The sequence below is a fragment of the Lissotriton vulgaris genome, chromosome 6 (assembly GCF_964263255.1).
Source record: "Lissotriton vulgaris chromosome 6, aLisVul1.2, whole genome shotgun sequence".
Classification (NCBI taxonomy): domain Eukaryota; kingdom Metazoa; phylum Chordata; class Amphibia; order Caudata; family Salamandridae; genus Lissotriton; species Lissotriton vulgaris.
Window position 1 is genome coordinate 216,576,419 of NC_141694.1, and position 21,522 is coordinate 216,597,940.

A 21,522-nucleotide genomic window follows, 5' to 3' on the forward strand; every position below is an offset into this window, starting at 1 on the left:
TTATTTTCAGGTCACGCGTAAGCGCGTCGAATGCTTCCGGGTATGTTTACGCCGTGCGTATCACGCGGACGCGGCTACGCGATACGTCATGATCATGTTTTCATTCGCGACATTGGCGCTAACGGGACGCTTCCCGGTTCGCGCACCGGGGCGCTTCAAACGAGTACGCTCTCCGGGGCGCTCACCGGGGCGCGCACAGGGAGTGCTCCAAGGCAAAAAAAAAAGGGAAAAATTGTAGGGACTGGTAGCCCGATGTGCCTTTGCTTTACTCAAGTGTTTTTTACGAAAATTAATATATTGTGCTACATTGGGCTATATATATGTTAGAGCCCAAATATAGCCCAAATGTAGCCCAATGTACCCCAATGTAGCCCAAAGATGGCCACCAGAGACAAAAAAATAAAAATGTAGCCCAAATATCAGCCATATGTAGCCCAACTATAGCCCAATGATAGAATGTACCAGAGTGTTCTAAAGAACAACTAGAGCGTTAACAGTCTTACTTATAAAGTGAGACTTATAGTTAGGAATTAGCATTTACAAAAACCTATGAATTTCACTGAAAAAACCATAGGTTTCACACCAGTTATAGTTAGGAATTAGCATTTAAAAAACCTATTAAATTCACTGAAAAAACCATAGGTTTCACACCAGTTATAGTTACCTGGAAATTTTACTGACATAAAACCATTGAAATTCCACGTTATAGTTAGTTGGACTCACTATAACTTGCGCGTGTAATGCACTGCTGATGACGTCACATATTACATCACTCATGACATGGTCAGTGACCTCACTCATGACATCACTGATGACTCCATCCTTGTGACAGAGTGACAGACCTCCTTTCAGTGTAATGTAACCCTTGAAACACATATTCAAAATAGAAACTAACATTTACAAAAAAGTGGAGATACCTATACCAGTTACAACAACTAATTCAGTAATTCCACCATTTATATACACATCCACTCATTCACCAACAGTTCTATATAGTCATTCATACATATACTCACTTATCATATGTAGTGAGACACCTTTACATCCGTTAACACACCAACAGTCTTCCAAAAGTTACTCACACACATACTCACACATGCAAATAAACTATTGAACATCCATTTATTTGCATATACAGCTATACACACACTAGCACATTACTTCTAAGGAAACTTACACATACTTACTCTCTTAAACAATCACTTATAGAAACACATACTTGTTTAAACAGGAACTCTTTCAATCTCTCACTCTCATATATACTCACTTATATACATCAATACTCACATATACTAGAATAAAACATATGTAGTTACTCATAAAGGCACTAGTGAGACAGTCATTCACTCACAAACACACACATATACACACTCTTCCACCCATACAGTCCTGCACATATGCTGTCTTCAAAACACATACAAACAGTGAGTTAGTCATTGATGCATCTATGTGCTAAGTAACACTCCCACCAAACCATACAGACACTCATACTGATACTAAAAAAACATCTAATAACACATATACACACACATGTAGCTACTCACCAACCCATGCAGCCACTTTTACACAAAGTGAAACACTGATACAAACATTTAAATATTTAAACAATACTCGCTAATATATGTATTCACTAAGATACACTTAATAAGCCAGTTAACCAATCATTTTTTTTAAACATCCATTAAGACACTTATTTAAACATTTATTCTTCCATCGACCTTTACATATACATATATAAAACATTTATTTTTAGAAAGACACACATTCAATGGATGGTGTCATCAGTGATGTCATGAGTGATGTCACTGACCATGTCATGAGTGATGTAATATGTGACGTCATCAGCAGTGCATTACACGCGCAATTTATAGTGAGTCCAACTAACTATAACGTGGAATTTCAATGGTTTTATGTCAGTAAAATTTCCAGGTAACTATAACTGATGTGAAACCTATGGTTTTTTCAGGGAATATATATATATATGAACTTCTAGTACTGAAAAATGCAGCCCCAAATCGCTGTATCTTCTTCTCAGGTACGAAACTCACAGACACCAAAGTGGTTATTTCAAGTGGTTTATTATCCCCGTGTCCATATATATATGCTGCAACTACAAAGTGGGGCACAAGCTTACACGAGTACAAGCATCATGTTATTTCACGAACATTAAGACATTGTGAATTCACCCACAAGGGCAGCAAAGAAAGCGGACTTCAACTCCCAAGATGCTTGCAGCAACGCCCATCGGGCGGGAGTGAATTAATTGCATAAAGAAGTCACGCTTTGAAAACGGTTTCCCCATGTCTCCAAAGAGCCACTGAAGAAAGGACTTTCCGTCCTGAAACGCGTCTGGCATGATTAGGAAGATGCTCCTGTGTAAGGTCTTTTGCTGGCAAGATGCTGTTAAAGACTAAGAGAGCCAAAGTACAGTGTTCGTGTGGTTCCTACCGAAAAGTTGGATTCTGCAATTGAATTAATATATATATAATTAATATATATATATATATATATATATATATATATATATATATACAGAAACCAAATCAAGATGAAATTACCAAGAGTCTTAATGAAATCAAAGAAAGAGTTCTCAAACATGAAACAGAAATCAAGGAACGCAAAGCGATAAAATTTCAGCAGGACCGCAACGACTACATGAGTGGAAGAATCTATACTTTCGCTAAAAAGTACGACCAAATAAGAAGGCAACCCCCTAAACCACAGTCAAGTGGGGCAAATATTACAGTGGAACAAAGTGAGAACAAAATTAGCTCAGAGTACGAAACCGATGGGGAAAGTAATTATAGCACTTGCACAGTGGGCCCACCACCAACTCCTGCACAAGAACTGGCTTTTTTAAGAATACAGCGCCTCAGAACACTGAGGCCTCATTTCCCTTCGAAACAAGAGTCGGGAGCAGACAAAGGGAAATCACACAACAAAAACCAAAAACAACAACCAAAAGCCGGAGAAGAAAAAACAGACGGTGGAGAAAAACAAGGCCAAAATCGACAACAGAACAAATCACAAAACAGACGCTACAGACGCCGATAATGGAAGTACAAAATGAAACAGACAACACAGTCATTAACCTAACAGATATGGAATTTAACGCACAAGAACTCGAAATTTTATCCCTGGGATTAACATATTGTACTAATACAAACTTTGATTATGCCCAGACTCGCATTGATTTGTTTCAGTATGTTCGAAAACTTAAACTGCATAAAGTATTTTATAAACGCTAAAAAACGCCCAACAACAACAATACAAATGGAAAACCTAGACCGGAATATGTCAGTGACTAACATGGAGGCTCTGCAAAACTTAATTGATTTGGAACAAGAAACAGTAGGCGATGGAATAACACCAAGTGGAGCAGCCATCACGTCAGAACTCAACATCTACGCGTCAGTTAAAACAGCTTTCAAACCCAAATCACAATTTATGCCTGTAATGCCCAAAGATAATCTGGATTTATTCTCAGACAATGTCATAAAAGACCTAAATGAACTGTCCCTACAAAGTACCAAAGAGTATTGGAAAGAAAATGAAGACCACAGAAGGAAATATAACAACCTAATGACAAGGATAAAATCAAGATCAGATGTCGTGGTCAGATGGTCAGATAAGGGGGGCAACGTGGTACTCTGGCCCCTACAAATGTATAACAAGGAAGCCCTCACTCAACTCCAAGACAAAGACTGCGACATGAGGGTAAGCCCTACCCATACGTGGGCATTCAAGAAAAATATCACAATGAGTTGTACAGATGGAAAGGAATGGGCCTCATCAATAAGGACGAGTTCAATTATCTAAAAAATGACTATCCGGTGACACCTCAACTATATCTAATACCAAAGGTCCATAAAAATGAAGAAACACCACCCGGGAGGCCAATAATATTAGCGATTGGCAGCCTATTTGAAAAAACGAGCATTTTCATTGACTCTTTCCTACAACCTGAGGTTAAAAAGCTCCCGGCCTACATTAGAGACACGAGTGATTTTTTGTCAAAAATCTTTGATATAGAATGGCATGACAACTACAAATTTATGACATTGGATGTCCAATCGCTGTATACCAGCATCAGACATAGAGATGGTCTCAAAGCCATGAAACACTACCTAGGAAGCAGACCTATTGATCTATATCACCACACAGAGATGTTGTTGGAAATGGCTGAGTGGTGTCTGACAAACAATACGTTTATCTTTGACAGATTACATTACAAACAGCTCCAGGGATCGGCCATGGGAACTTGCTTCTCCTCCAGCTATGCGAATCTGCATATGGGCTGGTGGGAGGAGCAGGTACTTAAAGTCCAGCACGCAGAGACTATGCAAAACAATGTAGTGATGTACAAAAGATACATCGATGAAATTTTTATCCTATGGCAGGGCAGTGTTGAAGAGGCGGAAAGATTTGCATTGGCTTTGAATGAAAATGTGTTAAATCTAAAATTTACATATAATACCAATGCTGTAAACATCCAATTTCTTGACCTAGAACTATATGTACAAAACAACAAGATACAAACACGCACATACAGGAAACCGACGGCAGGAAATGCCCTTTTACATGCGCATAGTTTCCATCCGACACCGTTAAAACAGTCAATTCCCTATTCCGAGTGCCTTAGAATGACACGAAATTGCAGCACCATTGAAGGACTCTCTAGTGCAAAACAAGAGCTTTTCAAAAGACTCAGGAAGAGGGGGTACACAGAGAGCACATGCCACAGGGCCGAAGATAAGTGTAGAGGTATAAACAGAAAAGATTTAATTTTCCCTGAAACTGTGGTGAAAGAGTTGGATGATAACAGTAAAAATCCCCCAAGGTTAATAACCGGATACAACAGATACCACAGTAATCTCCGAAAAATCCTGAGGAGACATTGGCCCCTAGTCCGTGGAGATGTAAACATAGGGGAGTCAGTGGGAAAAAATCCTTTGATAACATTCAGAAAGGCTAAATCAATGAGGAATGAGATTGTCTGCAATGCGCCAGTACTTAAAAAGACCAAAAATTGGCTAGATTCCCAGAAAGGCTTCAAAAAATGTTCTAAATGTAAGGCCTGCACCCACGGCGTGAACACCACCAAAGTTCACGTTCCGTTTAGGATCAAACCATACATTCTAAGGGACTCATTCACATGCAAGACAGACTTTGCAGTATATGTGCTTGTGTGTTCATGTGGCAAGAAATATGTAGGCTCTACAATTCATCCAGCACACGTACGGATCTTACAACATTTGCGAGCAATCGCGAATAATGACCCGGCGTACCCCGTAGCCAGACACATACATGAGGCCCATAAAGGCAATGCTAACAACATCCAATATTTTGTTATTGATAGCATTCCGAAAAACATAAGGGGAGGTAACCGCCCATTGGTGTTACGCCGCTTGGAGTCAAGGTATATTATACTTTTGAACTCTAAGATCCCATTCGGCCTGAATGCGGACAAAGCCTTAAGTGTTCACCTCTAAAAAATAGCATCTCTGTCTGTTTCCTTTTTTCCCCTAGTACCATTCGTATAACATCTGTAGTTCACGTACTACACAACTCACGGGTTTGCACATGGGCACAATAGAGCACACTACAGACATAGGATTATGCCAGTAGTACACATCATCTAGTCATATTCATATCTATCACACTCACCAACACATTAACACATACCTACTACCTGTCCCCTAGCCACTCACTCCATTAAGAGCAAGACTCTATACACGATGTTCCTAACAGGTCCTCCTGGCAAACTGTTGCCATAACTCGGACTTAGCACTGGTTTCGGCAAACCAGCATGTCACCACAATTCATATTAGCCCTGGGGATCCTTACACATTTATGTAGTTTACGGTGCTTTCACTACCGCGCAATCGAGTTCCCGAACTATACCGGGCTGCGCCCACTTGGGCAAACACAACACCAGAGAGGATATCTTTGCAAGCACGGGAGAGAATATTACGTATCCCAGTACTTTGTCCAAATCACGTCGCGGTAACCACTCACCTAGGGGCACTCGTACGATGTAGAATGTTTCTGGCTCCTATAGCCCCTCTTGGGAAAGTACATTATCTCCCAACACACGTACACAATGTCCGCTTGAGGCTTCAGCGAGACTATAACGCACAGGCAAACCAGATGGGCTACTACGGCAGGACCTTTATTTAGGAACATTCATGGCAGGGACCAACGGGAAAATGTAGCATGTTGTGTCAATTATTATTTTTCTTTCACTAGCGTTATCACTGATGGTTATAAGACGACCTTAATTCAGCTGTGATTTTTAACATGCTGTATGATGAAAAGGTTATAATTATTTTACACATGTTTTTGGTGAAATACGAAAAAATGTAAAATGTTTCTGGAAATAATTCTGAAATAATGCTCGCTCTGGGTGTAAAAAGTGTGAAAAGACTGTTCAATACAGGTTTAGCCACAATGTAACCATGGCAACATCTGGATCTAACCTGTACGCTAATTGAATGACACACCCAGTTCTCTGTGCATATATGTACGTCCTCTACTCAAATGCAGATGTAGTGAACAAGGCGGCAACGCCGAAACGCGTCTAAGCAGACACTGATCTAAGAATAAAGTTTGGATTCAGATTCACGGAGTCAGCGCCTTCTTCAATCGTACGAGTATGGTATGAAAGAATATATATATATATATATACAAAGTAAGTGCAGTTTCTTAGTGCAATTTATTTCGTGCCAAAGTTACAGCCTGCAATTCCGCCATGACGCGTTTCACCTCGAAAGAGGCTTGTTCACATAGCGTGTCATGAACACAAACGAGGGTTTATAAAGTGCAAATGCGTAATTCATTTCAGATGTGCAGATTACATTTTTTCAAGTCATAGACAGTGAAGACATACTGTGTTCAGTCAAACAAGAATAAAGGGCATAGTGCCCAACGGGTTCCAATGTGCATAAATGCAATGGTAGAGTATAAACATTATTGTTTTAAAATTTATATAAATAAATAGATACATTTCATTTCATATATATACACATGGTTAAAAGTTATTAAACCATAAATAAATTTCATTTCATATATATACACATGGTTAAAAATTGTTAAACCATAGCAATTTCATTAAATTCATTGATTATACTCCATATATATACACATAATTTGGTCAGTATATATAACACATATGGTTTCAGGAACCCTCATTTATCACTTGTAAAAACACATGGCTCCACACAAGAGAGATAATTATGCCCCAGGGGGCATATACACAAAAAAAACTGCACAAACTAAATAACGAGAATAAGGACATGCACTTTTAAGTCAACCTCTTATGGTTACTGCAGATCAAATAGTGTTTTTAAAGTGAATAAGTGCTAATACTAATGATTAAAAACATGCTACAGTTAACAGCAGGTAGCAGAGTCTGATAAAAACAGATTGAGAGTCAGCTAGGGGAAATTACTATTTACATCAAGAATAATTCTTAGCAGATGTATTCTATAGCTAGAGGCAGGTGTAAAGATCCTCGCTATTATTTAGACCTCCCGGGTTCTTTGTGTTAAATTCAAGAATGAATCTGGTTTCCAGAAGGCGCAATTTTGCGTCCCGGTTACCCCCTCTTTTTAGAGGCAAAACTGAATCCACAAGGAAATATTGCAAGCTGCTGGGGTCACTATTGTGCACGGTTTCAAAGTGTCTGGCCACTGGGTAGGCCTGATCCTTTCCGGAAATTGCCCTCAGATGTTGCAGAATGCGCTTGTGGGCAGGTGGGCGCGTACTCCCTACATATTGTAGTCCACAAGGGCATTGCAGGACATAGACAACGTATTCTGTCCTGCATGTTAATCTTTTGTTGATAATAAAGGGTTTATCTGAAAAAGGGCGTAGGACCTGAGTTTTGTTAATCCCGTGGCGACAAGCTTTACAGGTAAGACACTTTTTGAAACCGGTAATGTGATCCATCCAGGATTTTGTGGGTTCTAGCATGTTGCTGACTAGGGCACTGGCAAGGCTAGGGGATTTGCGAAAAGTTATGCTAGGTTTGTCTGGTACCAGGTCACCTATTATAGGGTCACCTTTGACCAGATTCCAGTTCTTATTTAGAATTTTCCTAATCTGGGAATGCTGGTTACTGTAGGTTACAATGGCTCTGGATTGAATTTGCTCATTGTTACTACATTCTGCATTGGATTTAGTTTTAGGCATTAGTGCATCCTCCCTTGTGATTTTCCTAGTACGTCTAATGGCTCCTTCTATTAGAGTACTGCTATAACCTCTTTGTAGAAACCTGGCTTTGCTGGCTTGTTGTGCCAGGTGGCAGGGGAGAGTGGGGGCTTCCCACCCTGAATCCTGTGGTGCTCCAAGTGAGGTAATTACCTCAAAGGTATTCAACAGTAATAAAGTTCAATCGATTTGGAGGGTTCATTCAAATGAATCTTTAATCCATGGAAGTCGTATATTGGTCAACATATAGACTTGGTATCAACATTACGGTGGTTCAATTTTGAATCAGCAAATATATTTCAGGGAAAACCACTATCCCTATGCATTTCGGGATTTACATCCCTTCATCAGGGGAATGAGGATCCCAAACGCTTGTCAACAGCGTTATGATTCAAAATTGAACCACCGTAATGTTGATACCAAGTCTATATGTTGACCAATATACGACTTCCATGGATTAAAGATTCATTTGAATGAACCCTCCAAATCGATTGAACTTTATTACTGTTGAATACCTTTGAGGTAATTACCTCACTTGGAGCACCACAGGATTCAGGGTGGGAAGCCCCCACTCTCCCCTGCCACTTGTTTACAATCCTTCGCGTCTTTACTCAGCCAGAAGAGACGACCCCTGTGGCGCCCAGAAACCATTGAATTTGTTTCCAACGAATACTTTTGCTACAACATCCTCTTGAAAATCAGGGTGTGCCACAACACCTTTCATTTTTGTTGTGCCAGGTCACATTCCAGGTCGGAGCTGCAAATTCTCCGCAATTTCAGCATCTCCCCATAGGGGATGCTGCGGATCAGGTGTTGGGGATGCTGACTGCTGGCGTGCAAGACTGTATTGCCAGCAGTTATTTTTCTGTGTAGCCTAGTTTGCAGAGTACCATCCCTGATATAGACCTCCACATCTAGGAAAGTAACCTTTTCCTTGTCAATGTGTGATGTGAATTTAAGGTTCAAATTGTTCATATTCAACTGTTTCACAAAATCAATAGCCTCTTCCTGCGACCCTCTCAAAATAAAAAACAGATCATCAATGTACCTTAGGTAGAGCTTAACCTTGTTTTGCATGGTTTCTATGTGGTCACCCATCAGGACCTGCTCCTCCCACAGCCCCATATGTAGACAAGCGAAGCTAGGGGAGAAGCAGGCCCCCATGGCCACCCCCCTCATTTGCTGGTATATTTGATTATTGAAAATAAAAAAGTTTTGTTCCAAACAGATCTTCAACATACCAACAATCATCTTATTATGCTGTAAGCATTCTATGGGGCGTTTACCAAGGTAATACTCAACTGCTTTAATACCATCACGGTGTCGAATTGATGTGTACAATGAAGCTACATCCATGGTAATAAGCAATAGTTCATCATCCCAGGTAATTGAGGCCAGTTTGCACAAAAAGTCAGTTGTGTCTTTAACATATGAACCCAAGCTCTTTACCCATTCTTGTAGGAAGTAGTCTATGTAGCGGGAAATACATTCCGTGGAGCTGTCTATGGCCGATATTATTGGCCTGCCGGGGGGCACAAGGGCATCCTTGTGCACCTTAGGCAGAAGGTAGAAGCTGGGGATGACTGGATAGTCTTTATATATATATATATATATATATATATATATATATATATATATATATATATATATATATATATATATATATATATATATATATATATATATATATATATATATATATATATATATATATATATATATATATATATAAACCCAATCCTGTGTTCAAAGTCTTTCAAAAGCAGGCACCGATCTGTGAAATTCGTAATCAAGGGTCTTTATTCACAAGAAAGACAACCAGATGCGTTTCGGCGGACACGTCTGCCTTGCTCACTACATCTGGTTTCACCAAGTGCATAAGATATATTTAAAGTGATACAATGTAACCCATTGGTTCTTAGGAAAACGACAAAACTGACATGTGACACAATCATAGACATGGAGGGTGAAAAAAGCATATACATATGAAAATTCATGTATTGAAATTTTTAACAGTAATGCGTAAATAATTCTTTACACTTTAAATTCGCTTTACCCTCATAATTTGTAGACCTCCTGTGTTTCTGACCACTTTTAAATGTATCTAACTTGGGAAATGTGTGTGATGCTTTATTTATTTATTTATGTGTCTTATAAAGCGCACTGTCACCTTGCAAGCATCCTGGCGCTGGTGGCTCAAAGAGGGCGAAAGTGTCAGAAAAAACAGGACAGAGCAGGCAGTTACACATCCTGAGGAAACAGCCAGGTTTTAACCTTTTTTCTGAATGGGAGAAGCTCCTTGATTTGCCTGATTTCGCATGGAAGCAGGTTCCACAGCTTTGCTGCGGCCACCTCAAAAGATCTGCCCCCTGATCTGGTCTTCCTAAACCTAGGCACTCTCACCAACCTAGCCGCTGAGGAACGAAGCAGCCTGGTTGGGGAGTACCCCCCAAATTTAGATTGCAGGAATAGAGGGTCTATTCTATGTAAGGCCTTAAACACCAGGCAGAGGGCCTTAAATTGTACCCTCTGTCTCAAGGGGAGCCAGTGCAGCTTTGCCAGGGCCGCCGGCGCATGTGCTCTCCTAGGAAGCCCCAGGACCAACCTAGCAGCCGCTGATTGCAGTCTTTGGAACCTGTCCAAAAGGAAACCAGAGGACTCCAATAGCAAGGCGTTACAGTAGTCCAGCCTACTGAGGATTGTACACCTTGCCACCTGGACGCACGCCTGGATGGTAGTAGTGGCATGATCTTCCGCAAAGACCGCAGAATAGCAAAACAGCAGGAGGTTGTCTTTTTGACGTGTGTCTCCATGCTAAGCTTCTGTTCAAGCGTGACCCCTAGGTTGCGAACTGATTTCACTGGCCGTGCTTTTGTCTCTGTTTCAGGATGCCAAACATTTTCTGGAAATGGCCGGGTGATCTTATTCCTAGTGCTAAAGAGCACCTCCGTCTTCTTAGCATTAAACTGGAGGGAATTATTCTTTAGCCAGCATGACGTATCACACAGACAGTTGTGGAATACTTCCACAGGTGTTGATTCTTCTCCCTCAAAGGAGAGGATCATCTGCGTGTCGTCAGCGTAGTTTATTATTTAAATTTTAAAGGCTTTAATAAGTGAGATCAGAGGTCTTAAATATAGGTTAAAAAGAATGGGACTAATTGCTGATCCGTGTGGCACCCCTTGTAAGACACTGGAAAAAGACGATTGAAAGGGAGGCAGGGATACCGCCTGCTGTCTGTCCTGCTAAAAAGACCGAAACCATCTCAGAGCGCTGCCTCCCACCCCAGCATCACTTAAGCGGCCCAGCATGATCTCATGGTTAACCGTATCAAAGGCGGCACACATGTCAAGCAGGATCAAAACCGCTGCCTGTCCCCTGTCTGCACGCCTTTGAAGCTCGTCCACAGCAGTGACCAACGCTGTTTCGGTCCCATGAGACGGCCGGAAGCCAAATTGATCTTCCTCTAATAAGTGATGCTGTTCCAGGTGTAAATGTAAATGTATTTGAGCTTATATAGCGCACAGCTACCCACAAAGGGTTTCCCGGCGCTTGCTTAGGGAACCCGTCCTGGTATTCCCTGTGAGATAACCCCGGCAGGGTATCCACAAGGTGAAAGCCAGGCATCCCGCCGCGAGGGGCCGTTGTGGAGATTAAGCAAGCTATTGCCCAGAGTCGCAGAGTGTGAACCCGTGAGTCGAGAAGGCACCGGAGCGAGAATTATCGAGTCCGTGGAATTTTTGAGCCCAAGACCCGCCGAGGCGGGGAATTGAACCCTGGTCCAGGGCCAATTTCAGCTTCCGGGTCTGCCGCCTCTAACCCCTGAGCCACACTTCTCCAAGAAGGTGTTTGGAGAGAGTTAGACTAACCCAGCGCTCCACAATTTTAGTGGGGAAAGGTAGCAGGGAAATGGGTCTATAGTTCTTAGAGCAGCCCGGGTCTAAAGAAGGCTTCTTATATTGCTAGGTGTGTTGCCGTGGACATTGAAAAAAGAAAAAAGATTGCGCTGTCTTTAAAACCTATCAGTGCATGTCAAATCTGTAATTTTCCACCAACAGCATTAGTCGAGCTTCGCGTTCATGGAGGCAGGGAAAAAGCGTGAGTAGGAACTTGTCCTCGTCGGAGGTGTTCGTGTGAGCATGACATAATGGAAGTGTCAATGGTGTCAAGTTTATCCCTATTCTGAGAGTTGCCGAGTTGCCAATGTTTGCGGGACGGGTTGGGAGAGAATGCTACAGGAAAGCGGATGCGGTTGGAGCGCCAAAGACGCTCAAGGAAAAACAAATGCCATTTGAAAAGTGCTGAACAACACATTTGTATGTTATAATGTTGTTGGTGTTGCCCATATTAATGATTAATACCCATTGCAGTATGAGGCGGGCTATAAATGCCGTTTAGCCCTTATGAAATTAATAAAGCGGGTTTCGCCCAAGTGGGCAGTGTGACACCCAGGAATATTTTCCTAAGTTCCTCCTGTATAGAAGAATATGTAAATTTATATTTTTGGGTTCTTCTTTGACCACCGCCTAGTTTAAAAGAGTAAAATTCTCCCTTCAGAAAATAGTGTAAATGAATAACAATTCTGGTCAGTTGAGGTGAGGAAGGAGGCTATGTGCTGTATGTTAGAAGATCATTGCTAAAATGTACAACAAATTATTATGCGTATGTATGTGGGTTAAAAACTATGTGCAAAGATGGTGAAGCAAGATGTTATGCAGCTTAATGGGTCTAATGTCTAGGCACGAGGAATTGCTTGTGGAAATCTTATCATATGTGTAGTGCACAGTTAAAGATTGACACTGAGTGCTTCATCAGAGTTGTGGCCGTTAGGTATCTTAGAGTTTAACTGGATGATGTATTTGGACTCTAAACGTCTCAATGCTTGTAGTCTGTTACCACCTCTTGGTTTTGGTGCCACATTGTCAATTACAAAGTATGTGAGGTATGCATTTATATGTCTGGCAAAAGGGTAAGTGGGATCATCATTGATGATGGCGCTCAAGTGCTGCAAGATCCTAACATGGACTGGGTGGATCTTGCTCCCCACATATAACTTCTTACAGGTACAACTGAGCACATAAACTGGGTGGCCAGTCTTACAGTTATAGTGTTCTCTGATTGTGTAAGAAGTTTTCCTGAACGGGAATTCTACTGTTTTGGTATTAACTCCATGTAGGCAGGCCTTACACTTAGGGCACTTAAAGAAACCATTCTGGGCCTGTAACCATTGCATGTTTTTGTTCATGTTTTTGTTTACAATGGGCACATAGTTAACCAATTCTTGTCGCATTGATATCGCTCTGCGGAAAGTTAGCTGAGGTAGTTTGGCACACTTATGTCCAATGGCGGGGTCCATTTTGATGAGTGGCCAGTGCTTATACATGATTCTATGAAGGTTCTTGTAGTGTTTGCTGTAACCTGTGATCATTCTGGGAGTGAAAGGTTTGCTATCACTAAGGTCAGCTACTACCTTTGGTTTCCCCTTTAGTAGGTCTTGTCATGTATGTATTATCTACTGGCGGTCGCCAGTAGGTAGTTATAGTTAGGACCTAGTTTCCATAGGAAATCCACAACATTCTATTTGGAATAACTTTGGCATCGGTGGACGAATCTTTGTGAATTTCTCCAAGAAAATGGCCTTCTCGGTTCTGCTCTTTCCCTGAAAGTTTGGGGGTGATTTGTCAAGTGGGGGCTGAGAAGAAAGGGGATCCCAAAACATGTTTTCCCCATGCAATTTTCCATTGGGACCTTTAGCCAGGGCTACAGCCCGAACGGCTGAACGGAACTACACCAAATTTGGCAGAGAGGCAAAGTTCGGTTCGCAGATTGTGCTTTTTGTTAAATGGTGTAAATCTGTTAAGTAGTTCCTTAGAAAATTACAAGTAAAATCATAGCGATATCTAGAGATGGAGTACAGCACGCGTACGGAAATCCGTACAATTACGAGCACGAGCTGCATGATGATTGGCTGTCAACTGTGCGTGAACACTCCAAACCGGGAAGTGTTGGCAGCCATCCTGTTCGTCGATAGAAGCGATTCACAAGAAAACAGTATAACAAAGTTTAGAAATAAGGAAAGGGGGCAGGGTAGAAACTTCCTGACCCTCTAGGCTTGCTCAGGGGGTCATACATGGATCTTCAGGCTCAACTTTCATATTTTTAAATAAATAATCGGGGTTACGCGTATGGTATAGGTACATGGTGGAAAAGGGAAATAAAAAATAGAAGTCCATTTTATTCATTAGGTACCGGGGGGGCAAATTTCAGGGGCAAGTTTTTTTCAGAGTGGGGGGCTTGTAAGGTGCCCCAAGCACCAGGGAATGCCACCCCTCTGTGGTTTTATTATGAAGTATGCGGGGGTTACGATCCTCTTCCCCTCAGTCTCGGGGACCGTCACCGAAGTTTAAAAAAAATATATATATATTTTTTAAAAGTGTGTTTTCAGCTCTCACTCTCTCTCTTCCCGTACACGTCGCGAGGACCGCCACCTTCCTGGGGCAGTAATATGTAAAATGACTTTCCAGCCCCGGGTACCTGCACTCCCAGGGGTTTTTTAATGTGGGGAGGGGGTCGCGCTGCCCCCCTCCTGGAACCCTTGGTGGCCCTGGGGTCCACCATCTCCCAGGGTCAATTCTTGCAGTGTTTCGGGGTGCGTACTTCCGGGACCTGCTGTTTGGTATGGTAGGGCGGTACCGTCACCGCTTTCACTTTACCACAGGAAACCGCTTTCCTATTTGAAAAAGAGAGCAAGTTAATCTGTTCTCTCTTTCAAGAAAACAGATTGTTTTTTGAAAGAGAGAGCAGCATATAAGGTGATGTCTCTGATAAAGCAATGCGGGCTCACGAAGGACGCGGGGAGTCGTATGCGATCGTGGGGGCATTGGGGCTAAAAAAGAGAAAGAGAAATTATGTCACAGAGAGTGAGAGAGAGAAAGAGAGAGAAAACATTAAAACTGTCTCGCAGAGTCTGGGGTTGAGATTTTTGCTTGAAAAGTCAGGCGTAGATTTACAAGCTGCTTGCGTCACTTTTCCCATGATAAAAGTGATAAAAAAGTGGCGTAATAAGCATGTAGATCTGTTTGTCAGACTGTTGTAACCTATCTGTTGGCAGTGTTCGGAGGTAATTATACATTTTAGACAGTGAAGCTGCTGCACACTACCCACTGTCTCCTTTCACAAATGAAGGTAACACTACAGTTTTACGTGCGCAGTGTGCCTAGTACATTTCAGTTCTGTTATAGTGCCGCAATCAAGTGGTGTCTATATGGAAGTGCCTACTGTGTTACTGACACAAAAGTGGCAGAACGGAATTGTAAATATGCCGACTTATTTCTAAAGCATTGTAATGAAGGCATTGTATATCTAGGCCTCTGTGCTTACCGTTGTATAAACACTTTGGCCACCCGAGTTCACAACTTGAGTTCAACTGTTGTTCTAGACGTCAAAGCAGACAGCAGCGTCTATAAGTTTAAAAGAGAAAGAGAAATGATGTCACAGAGCGTGAGAGAGAGAAAGAAAGATAGAGAAAACAACATTAAAACTGTCTTGCAGAGTCTGGAGTTGAGATTTTTTCTTGAAAAGTCAGAAATAGATTTACAAGCTGCTTGCGTCACTTTTCCCATGTTAAAAGTGACACAAAAGTGGCGCAATAAGCTTGTAGATCTGTTTGTTAGACTGTTGTGACCTACCTGTTGGCAGTGTTCGGAGGTAATTGTAAATTTTAGACAGTGAAGCTGCTGCACACTACCCACTGTCTCTTTTCACAAATGAAGGTAACACTACAGTTGTATGTGTGCAGTGTGCCTAGTACACTTCAGTTCTGTTATAGTGCCGCGATCAAGTGGTGTCTATATGGAAATGCCTACTGCGTTACTGACACAAAAGTCGCAGAACGGGATTGTAAATATGCCGACTTATTTCAAATGCATTGTAATGAAGGCATTGTATATCTAGGCCTCTGTGCTTACCGTTGTATAAATACTCCAGCCAACGGAGTTCATAACTTGACTTTAACTGTTGTTCTAGATGTCAAAGCAGACAGGGGTGTCTATAAGTTTAAAAGAGACAGAGAAATGATGTCACAGAGAGTGAGAGAGAGAAAGAAAGATAGAGAAAACAACATTAAAACTGTCTCGCAGAGTCTGGAGTTGAGATTTTTTCTTGAAAAGTCAGACGTAGATTTACAAGTTCCATGCGTCACTTTTCCCATGTTAAAAGTGACACAAAAGTGGCGTAATAAGCTTGTAGATCTGTTTGTCAGACTGTTGTAACCTATGTGTTGTCACTGCTCAGAGCTAATGTAACCTTGTAGACATTGAAGCTGGTGCACACTACCCACTCATTCCTTTCACAGATAATTTGTTGTTGTTTCGGAAATAAAATTGTTTGTCACCTAGTGCCATTGGCGTGATTGAAACATAGTGCTCTACGTGTGGAAGAAGCCTTCACTGTAATCAAGAGAGTTTATCATTTCAATACAGATAAGGTTGTATACAGCAGAGTGGAGATAGCAGCGTTCAAATCTTTAAAAAAGAAAGAGAAATGATTTGAGAGAGTAAGAAAGAGAAAGAGAAAAAAGGATATTAAAACATGGGAGAGACACACACGACAGGGGAGGGGTACGTGAAGCCAGAGGCGCAACCAGTCAAAAATAACGGGGGTGGGGGGCTAGAAAAATTTGGGTTGCGAACTTTACTTCAAGCAAAAAGAAGAGTGGAGCTGCAGGGGCTGTAAGCGAGGGGGGTTATCAAAGCCTCATTAACAAGCAAAATGTCTTTAAAAGACCTGTCACGTACTTGGGTGTGAGTGTGTGTGGGCCTAGGAAGCTATCTTATCCTTGCTGAAGCCCCGTTAGCCCAATTTTTTTTTGCGCCTGCTGCATACTACATATTCTCTCCTTTGACAGATAACTTGTTGTTGTTTCAGAAACAAACTTGTTTGCTCACCTTGTGCTATTGCGGTTGTCTGTGTTACATAATCCATCCTGAAACTGTACATCTAAAAGATATTAAAAGAAAGATGTTATGAATGGTATTTCTTGCTATATTAATTTGGAGTTACATTATATCGCGCTTTTATAGACATGTGATTGTCAGATTTCTACAAACTGTTTGTATTGTGAATATATTCCGGACATTTCAGCGATTATAAAAATGTTACTGCTATTGGGAAAAAAATTAAACATGTAAATTAATACATTATGTAGGAGTGCATTTGTCTAAAATACTAAGTCACATTTTTCTATGTAGTGACCAACAACCCTTTGACTCCTTCCGATGCATACTCAAGCCTCACTGCTCACCTTTTCGTGGAAAAGACACCTTGTTCATGAGGTAGTTCCGATCTCCAACAAAGAAGTCTCATATATGGTGCAGAGTCTTGATATCTCTATGGCTAACAACATACTCGTGCTACCATCATCATCATCGCAGGTTCTTCACCTGCACAGTGCTTCAGGCACCACTAACTCAGTGACCAAAGATGTGGTAGTGGGCCCCTTGTTCGGTGCTTTGGGAACAACTCTAAAATGGCGTAGAACACGTGCGCCCCGTCTTTTTTTATACATAGGGTCACGTGTGTAGTGACCGATGTGCTGGATAGGTGTGGTGTGGTTGTATACCAGTCTTGAGATAGTGTGTGTCGATCTGACAACTAGACCTGCAAGAAATCACTACAATGGAAATCTGGTCTTTGTACTGTTGTTGTGTTTTTCTGGTAGCATAGGCACAGTAGGCTGTACTAACGTATTCAGTCTCGATTAATTTATCACCTCCCCCAGGGGGTTTTAAATGTTGGGAGAGGGGTCAATAATTGTGTTGACTTATCTTCTTTAGTGTGCAGTGCTACATTGTTTTATAAAATGTATAAGTATTCAAACTATCTTTACTCTTACGATGTACGTGTGATATTTCCGTAATTGATTTTAAAAGTAATGTACGCTTTTTTACAGTTTAAAAAAAACTATTTTTATGATTATCCCAGATAATGTCTTCTCTTAATATGTACATTAAATACATAAATATATGTTTTTGAATAATTGGAATCTTACGTGCAGTACGTGTACGGGGCACCGTATATGACGTCACGCAGGATATTTGGTTTTTTTTATTAAACTAATACAGGGTACGCGTTTTGGGTGAAAAAGGAAAAATGTGAAGCTCGCTTTATTGTTAATTAGTCTCTGGGGGGGGGGCAAATCTCTGGGGCTATTTGTTTTTCATAATGGGAGCCTAGAGGGTCTCCCCTGAACGGGGATCGATACGCCCTGAATGTTTAACTATATGTATGCAGGGCACTCATGGCCCCCCGGAGTCCAGGGGACCGCTTTCTCCTCCACTCGATTCCCTCCCCCCTCCCCCACCTCCGGGGCCTCTTTTTATTAAAAAAGAACTGTGCAAAGGTGTTGCAAATGTGGTATTTTGGTTTCATTTCTAGAAATATAACTTTTTTTGTACAGCCACTACTTTTCTGCCTGTTACCATAGTAACAGTTCATGGATCAGTTGTGTGAGTACAGAGGTTAGAAGTTCACCACAATATGTTGCTAATTGAAATACTTACTGTGCTGAAGATTTATATTTATTTTTTCATAGGAACCGTTAGTCGTAGAAGAAGAAGGTTGTGGAAAAGTTTTATTAAGGATTCCTTCCTGTTCGGGGAGTATTAGGGTAACGTGCTCCAAGCGGGACTTTACGAAGTTTAATGTTCATTGGCTGTAAAGTATTAAAAGTAGAAGGCTTAGCAGTCATTCCTTGCTATTCTTTGGAGAACATGGACATTTTATTGGCTAAAGTGTTCCGAGCACAAGTTTGCTCCTTATTGGGTGGGAACGGTTCACTGTTGTCCGTGATATTGTGATGCATTTTCCAAAGCAGTATGGGGAAAGAAAGTAGTAGAGGGTAGGTTAGGAAAACTATTAACTGTGTACAGAGCCCATAAGGTGGTGGAGAGGAATTATGAGGTAAACAATTTTTTCTATATATGTTTCAAGGGCCATTTATATAAGTGCTGTGTGGTGTATAAATCACAGCGGAAAAATGACAGTGTTTTGCGCTGTTTTCTTTTATCAAGTTTGTAGGTGACATACTTCTTAGTACTACTATTTACTTATAATGTGGTGTTTACTTTCATGATGGGGAGGTGAGGTTGCGCAGCAAAAAAGTCAGTCTAGGTTTGAAACAGTTTTTATTAAGCAAATACAAATAAACTTTCTTCAGAAACTGTCGCAGTATATATGAAAGAGTGACAATTAAAAATGAAATTTCATAAAATATCAGTTAAGCGTGACTATATAGTTCATTTTTTTGCTACAGTTTGTAAAAGTGTTGCCCCACATTCCTGTTGATGTAAGAGGGCATCAGTTACTTTTAGATCAAGTAGAATAGAAGTGCTACAACAAACACTCCCACACTACATTATCTCAGATCAAAAAACAAGTTAAACAGTAAAATCTAAATTGTTTCATATTACATAGAAAAGCATGCATTATTATTTTTAAAATTTGTATTCTGTACAATTCCGAAACATGCTGTCGTAGTGTTTACAAGTTGCAGACTGTTCCGCTAATAAATCACATACTTACCAAAGAATATATAGAATGTTACTCTTATAATATATAGTACAGGTCCTATATATTCTTTAGGAAGAAGTTGAATAGGATTCGCAAATAAGAATAGAAATTAGAAAATAACATTCAGAAATGTAGGGTTTATTAAATAGTTAAAGTAACAAACTATGCATGATAGCTAAATTTTAATATATATAAAAATATCTGATCAAGTTTCTATAAATATTTGATAATTATATTACAGAAGGTGCTGAAAAATATCCCATTCCTCTTCTGTAGGAATAGGACAATCTATTATAATATACCGATTGATACCGTTGTTACAGTAAAAAGAAAAGGAAAATAAAGTTATGTATTTAACAGAACATCCATAATGAAATAGTTTCGAGCTGTAATTATTTACTGAACTTCTTTTCTCCCGGAGTTGAAAAAATTAGATCTTTGTGACGACGGGTCATAAACTCCTCTGAGATCATGACGTTGAGAATAATAATATGTATATATTCTCACAGCATATGATCACAAGGGGAAAATAGCCTGAAAGCCGCAAGCCGGTAACGTTGCTTACTTATCATTACTGTTTGTGATGACGGATTGTGAATTCCGCTGGGATCACTAGGACTGTTAATGTTATAATATACATATTAACAGTATCGATCTCTAGGGGAAAAAATAATAACAAGTGTATCATTGTCACGTTGATTGTAAATGTTTAGGGTTTGCGTCAACGGGTTAGCAACACCTCTCGAGCGAAGTACAGTATCAATATTATAATATTAAAATTCACTATATATAAGGTAAAAGGAGCCAGAAAAGGAGTAATATTTGTTATAATATATCTGTTTCTAAGAACAAGCTGCTGACGTTACAGAGAAAAAGGGAAAAACATGCAATAACATTTTTTTCTAGATATAAATGTTTAAATATTGACAAATAGTCACAATTTATAACTAAGTACTATGCCTATGCCATCTTGAAACAACTTACAACTCCAGAATATGTTTGTTGACGCAAAAAAGAGAATCCAATGCTGGAGAACGGAACCTGCAACAGAGATTGGCGATTCAGAAATAACTCGGGAAAACGGAACTAATTGCACAGTAGGTGTGGTTTATATAGTTTTTTGTTCTTTAGTAGTCTATGGAAGGAAGATGTGGCTCCGCCTATGTAGATGGCACGTTTTGCAGTTTACACATGCTCACTGTTTTTCGTCTGCACGTGTTCGGAAAAGTTTCAAACTGTGAAGCTGTAAAGGTTTCGATTTTGATAGTAACACGTATAAGGTATTATTATCTACATACGTTGGAGAGTTTAAAAAGTGTTACTCGGTAAAATGTGTTCTTTGCATTTTCATGATTAAAAGCATCTAAATAGAAGACATATAAAAAAATATCGTTATCATTTGAAGAAAAAAAAAGGTTTAATATTTGTTATTTTTATGGTTTTTAATTTAAAAAATGCTAGCATTTGTAGATCGTAAAACTACCCTCGGAAAGGTGTGCTGGCGCTTGGGGCTTTGGGAAGGTTATGAAAGAATAAATGCCCTTTTCTATGCACCTGTAGACTTGGCTTTTAAACTTTCAATTGCCTAGTCTGTATATTTACACTTCCTCCAAACATTTTGGTACTGGTATTTCAATATTGCAGTGAGCCATTCAGCAGTATGTGATTATGTATACACTGTTCTAAAAGTGCAGCTGCTGTACATTTTGCCAGACACCCTCCTTGCAGAATTGTAATAATTCA